General features: G+C 44.4%; 1 pseudogene; it reads left to right on the forward strand.

Moving 5' to 3' along the window:
• Positions 1-659: 659 nt before the first annotated feature.
• LOC102398962 lies at positions 660-3,288 on the forward strand (annotated as a pseudogene).
• Positions 3,289-5,969: the final 2,681 nt, after the last annotated feature.

A 5,969-nucleotide genomic window follows, 5' to 3' on the forward strand; every position in this document is an offset into this window, starting at 1 on the left:
ATGGCAACTAGATGGGGAAACAAAGGAAACGGTGACAGAATTTATTTTCTTGGGCTCTAAAATCACCTTAGATGGTGACTGCAGCCACTAAATTAAAAAATGCTTGCTCCTTGGAAAAAAAGCTACGACAAACCTAGACAGCACATTAAAAAGCAGAGATATTACTTTGCCGACAAAGATCGGTATGTATAGTCAAGGCTACGGTTTTTCCAGTAGTCATGTATGGATGTGAGAATAGGACCATAAAGAAAGCTGAGCGCCAAGGAATCGATGTTTTTGAACTGTGGTGCTTGAGAAGACTCTTGAGAGTCCCTTGGACTGCAAGGAGATCAAACCAGTCAATCCTAAAGGAAATCATCCCTCAATATTCATTGGAAGGACTGACACTGAAGCTCCAATACTTTGGCCACCTGATGTGAAGAGCGACTCATTTGAAAAGACCCTGATGCTGGGAGGGATTGAGGGTGAGAAGAAGGGTGAGGGGGCGACAGTGGGGTGAGGGTGAGATGGTTGGATGGCATCATCCACTCAAGGCACATGAGTTTGAACAAACTCCCAGAGATAGAGAGCTACAGGGAAGCCTGGCCTGTTGCAGTCCATGGAGTCACAAAGAGTTGGATAGGACTTAGGAACTAAACAACAAAAGTCAAACCATTATGTTGTATACCTAACACTCATATAGTGCTGTATATCAGTTCTATCTCAATAAACTGGAAGAAAACCTATCACATAACAAAGTAGAGAATTAAAAATGACAAATTAGAAAAAACATCAAAGAATATCTGATGTCAAGATGATTCTTCCTCACCCAGAGCTGTGACTGCTGCTCCGGCCAGAAGGCCTTTTGGCTTCACGGCATCATGTTCCATTTAATGGCCACACTCAAGAGAATATTCTATTCTAAATAACCCCCTTTAGGGGCTAAAGTTCCCACCTTCTTGAAAACACTGGATGGTTGATCCCTCTAGAGCACAGGTTTTGAGTTAATGTAAGAATGCATGCGTGGAGAGGTGGGCAACAGCATGAACAGCCACACTTCTAGAAGGTTCTAATCAGCATGCAGGACCACGGTAGAGAAAGTAGGAATGAACAGGAGAAGAACCCAGGGTAGTTGGGTGGGCAGAGCTAGTGGCCAGGGAGGTTCTAGTTTGTTCGGCCTTGGGGCATCCTTCCCCTTTACGTGGTCACGCTGAAGTAGTGCCCAGACCAGGCATCTGGCCAGCAGCTTACACTCACCACCTCCCACTGCCTCCTGGGCCATGGACCCCTGCAAAATGAGAGAGCTTGGAGCCTTCCTGTAAATGTGTGAGCAGGACTGGAGTGTTCTGAACACAGAGGAAATGAGCTTCCTGAGGGAATGGGTGGAGAGTATGGGGGCTAAAATGCCACCTGTTTCTCATAAAACTAAATCAGAATTAAACACCTACGAAGCAAAAGCAGATAGTAAGAAGGTGAAGGAAAACATAAATACAGACAAACTGTTAGGGGAAACACTCTGATTGAAACTGCCCACCCTGGGGAGGTACCATAGTAACCATTTGCATGAGTTGTTTTATGACAGGAGATCCTGATAAGGAATACGGAACTAATAAGCCACCACCAACCGGAAGAGTTCAGGAAAGGTCTAAAGGAGACACCGCGTGTCCACTTCCCAGAATCCCTCTCGCTAGCATCCATCTTGGCTGAGCGATGCGTGTGCCACCAGGAAAGACTCTGAATTAGAATGATTGGTCAAAGACCACCTGGAAACTAATCCTATCACCATAAAACCCGAGACTGCGAGCCATGTGGCAGAGCAGTTCTCCTGGGTTCCCTTACCCTACTGCTCTCCACCCGGGTGCCCTTTCCCAATAAAATCTCTTGCTTTGTCAGCACATGTGTCTCCTCAGACAATTCATTTCTGAGTGTAAGACAAGAGCCCAGTTTCGGGCCCTGGAAGGGGTCCACCTTCTTGCAACAAAACCATCAACTGAGGAAAGTGATCTAGAATTTGATAATGAAGGTGTGATTGAACCAGACCATAATGCCCCTCAAGAAATGGGAGATAAAAATGTAGAGATAACTAAGGAGATGATGGATCAGGCAAATGACTAAAAAAAAAAAAAAAAATAAGTGTCTGCCATTGATGCCCTAAATGATGGTGAGCCACAGAATGCCAATGAGTCGTTTAAAGATGCCGTCAAGCTAACCCCTTGTGTGGCCATTCTGTATGCCAGGAGAACCAGTGTCTTCATCAAATTACAGAAGGGAAATGCTGCCATCCAAGCCTGTGGAAGAGTTATTGAAATACATGTGGATGCAGCTCAGCCATACATGTAGTGAGGGAAAGCACACAGACTTCTGGGCCATCAGAAAGCAGCTGCCAGGGATCTTGCCTCTTCCTGTAAGCTAGATTATGAAGATGCTAGTGCAGTGCTGATGGAGGTTCGCCCAAAGGCCCAGAAAATTGCTGATACTGGAGAAAGTATGAGCAAAAAGCCCAAAGAGTGAGAGATCAAAAAAAGAACACAAAGGGTTAAGAAGGCTTGGGAAGAACATGAGAGAGCCCAGAGGGAGGAAGCAGCCAGGGGACAATCAGGAGCTCAGTATGGTTCTTTTCCAGGTGGCTCTCCTGGGGGAATTCCTGGTAATTTTCCTGGAGGAATGCATGGAATGGGAGGGGGGCATGCCTGGAATGCCATGAATGCCTGGATGAAAGAAATTTTTAGTGACCCAGAGGTCCTTGCAGCCATGCAGGACCCAGAAGTTATGGTGGCCTTCCAGGATGTAACCCTGCTGCTAAGTCGCTTCAGTCGTGTCCGACTCTGTGAGACCCCATAGACGGCAGCTCACCAGGCTCCGCCATCCCTGGGATTCTCCAGGCAAGAACACTGGAGTGGGTTGCCATTTCCTTCTCCAATGCATGAAAGTGAAAAGTGAAAGTGAAGTCGCTCAGTCGTGTCCGACCCTCAGCGATCCCATGGACTGAAGCCTACCAGGCTCCTCCGTCCATGGGATTTTTCAAGCAAGAGTACTGGAGTGGGGTGCCATTGCCTTCTCCAAGGATGTAACCCAGAACCCTGAAAATATGTCAAAATATCAGGGTAACTCAAAGGTTATGAAGCTCATCAGTAAATTGTGGGCCAAATTTGGAGGTCAAGCATAATGCCCTTCTGACACATAAAGTCCCTGCCAGAGGAAAGGCAACTTAGATCACCTAATGGATGGTGCAATAAAACAAACCAGTGTACTTCTGACCTTCTCATGAAGAAAGTTGGGGTGCTTTGAAGATAATCACTAGGCCCTCTGCCCCAGATGCAGCTGAAAACATTTTACAGTGGTTTGCCATTAGAGTGTTCAATTCAGATAATGTTTTCCTATTTGAAATTAAAAACTTTAAGCAATTTTTAAACCTTAAATAGTTAAAACAAATTAAAAGGTGTGTTAAACCCTGTATTTTTCCTTACTAGTCATTTTGTTTTTTTTCCTTTGAATTAATTAGGCAAAGATACTTCAGTATGGAAGATTCATCATTCAAGTTTGAGTGAAATAAAGCTTTATAAGCAGGAGGAAAAGATAATATTTAAATAAAGTTTGAGTTGGACATGTAGTCACTGAGGCATTTTGATTTGTCTTCGTAATTGCTTGTTGTTATTATTTTTAATGATTGGCTTCTGTAAAACTCTTGGGACCACTGGTATTGCAGTAGGACCTGGGTAGGGCTTCGAAGTACTTGGCAGGGCAGCGTGAAATGAAAATGTCTTCTGCCATGTTAACCAACAAGAAATGTCACAGCCATCAGTGATTGATTTCTGGCCTCCAAATGTGAATGAGGGCTCCCCAAACTGTGATCCAGCAGATGCTGCCATCCCCTGCCCGGCATGGTGACCACTGAGAAACTGTGAGAATGCAATAAGTAAGGCCAACAAGGAAACAGGGTTGGCCCCAGATACCTGAGGTGCATACGAAAGGAACTAATTCAGTGAGCCCACAGGCTTACATCTTCCCATACTGTAGAATGCTAAACTCCTTAACTTGATACCTGATCTTTGATGTTCAGGCTGCCTGTTCTCTCTTTTGCAAACTTGTATACAGCCTGACTTTCCCAGCCTCTTTAGAGCTGTTTTATCAGAGCTGCTGAGATCCTGTTTCCTGGGCTCGGGGTACAAAACATCCCCCCCAAATAAAATACCTCTCTGTTTTCAGTCTGTGACTATAGATTTTAGTCTATAGCAGCAACCAATCTACTACATTTTATGCCACATGTACCCTTGTGCACTTGCATTTATATCTTACATTGTGGTGAAGGGCTGGTTTTTAAAATGCTGCAGTAAAATTGTATTACTTAGTTGTGCTCTTGTCTGATTATCTAAAATAAATGTTTCATATTTCCACATCAGTTCAGTTCAGTAACTCAGTCATATCCGTCTCTGTGACTGCATGGACTGCAGCACACCAGGCCTTCCTGTCCATCACCGACTCCATGAATTTACTTAAACTCATATCCATTCAGTTAGTGATGCCATCTAACAATTGCATCCTCTGTTTTCCCCTTCTCCACCCACCTTCAATCTTTCCCAGCATTGGAGTCTTTTCCAATGAGTTGGTTTTTCGCATCAGGTGGCCAAAGTATTGGAGCTTCAGCTTCAGCATCAGTCCTTCCAATGAATATTCAGGACTGACTTCCTTTAGGATTGACTGGTTGGATCACCTTGCAGTCCAAAGGACTCTCAAGAGTCTTCTCCAACACCCACAGTTCAAGACATCAATTCTTCAGCACTTAGCTTTCTTTACAGTCCAACTCACATCCATACATGACCACTGGAAAAACCATACCTTTGACTAAAAGGACCTTTGATGGTAAAGTAATGTCTCTGCTTTTTAATATGCTGTCTAGGTTGGTCATGGCTTTTCTTCCAAGGAGCAAGCAGATTCTATTTTCATGGCTGAAGTCACCACATGCAGTGATTTTGGAGTCCCCAAATTAAAAGTCTCTCACTGTTTCCATTGTTTCCCCATCTATTGCGATGAAGTGATGGGACCAAATGACATGATCTTAGTTTTCTGAATATTGAGTTTTAAGCCAACATTTTCACTCTCCTCTTTCACTTTCAACAAGAGGCTCTTTAGTTCTTCTTCTCTTTTTGCCATAAGGGTGGTGTCATCTGCATGTCTGCTGCTGCTGCTGCTGCTGCTAAGTCGCTTCAGTCGTGTCCAACTCTGTGCGACCCCATGGACTGCAGCCTACCAGGCTTCTCCGTCTATGGGATTCTCCAGGCAAAAACACTGGAGTGGGTTGCCATTTCCTTCTCCAATGCATGAAAGTGGAAAGTGAAAGTGAAGTCGCTCAGTCGTGTCTGACTCTTAGCGACCCCATGGACTGCAGCCTACCAGGCTCCTCCATCCATGGGATTTTCCAGGCAACAGTACTGAAGTGGGGTGCCATTGCCTTCTCCCTCTGCATATCTGAGGTTATTGATATTTCTCCTGGCAAACTTGATTCCAGCTTGTGCTTCTTCAGCCCAGTATTCTGCATGACATACTCTACATATAAGTTGAATAAGCAGGGTGACAATATCCAGCGTTGATGTACTCCTTTCCAGTTTGGAACCAGTCTGTTGTTCCATGCCCAGTTCTAACTGTCACTTTCTGATCTGCATACAGATTTCTCAGGAGGCAGGTCAGGTGGTCTGGTATTCCCATCTCTTTCAGAATTTTCCACAGTTTGTTATGATCCACACAGTCAAAGGCTTTGGCATAGTCAATAAAGCAAAAGTGATGTTTTCCTGGAACTCTCTTGCTTTTTTGATGATCCAGCGTATGTTGGCAACTTGATCTCTGGTTCCTCTGCCTTTTCTAAATCCAGCTTGAACATCTGGAAGTTCATGGTTCACGTACTGTTGAAGCTTTGCTTGGAGAATTTTGAGCATTACTTTACTAGCCTGTGAGATAAGTTCAATTGTGTGGGATTTTGAACATTCTTTTGCATT

Source organism: Bubalus bubalis, chromosome 1, assembly GCF_019923935.1.
Source record: "Bubalus bubalis isolate 160015118507 breed Murrah chromosome 1, NDDB_SH_1, whole genome shotgun sequence".
Classification (NCBI taxonomy): domain Eukaryota; kingdom Metazoa; phylum Chordata; class Mammalia; order Artiodactyla; family Bovidae; genus Bubalus; species Bubalus bubalis.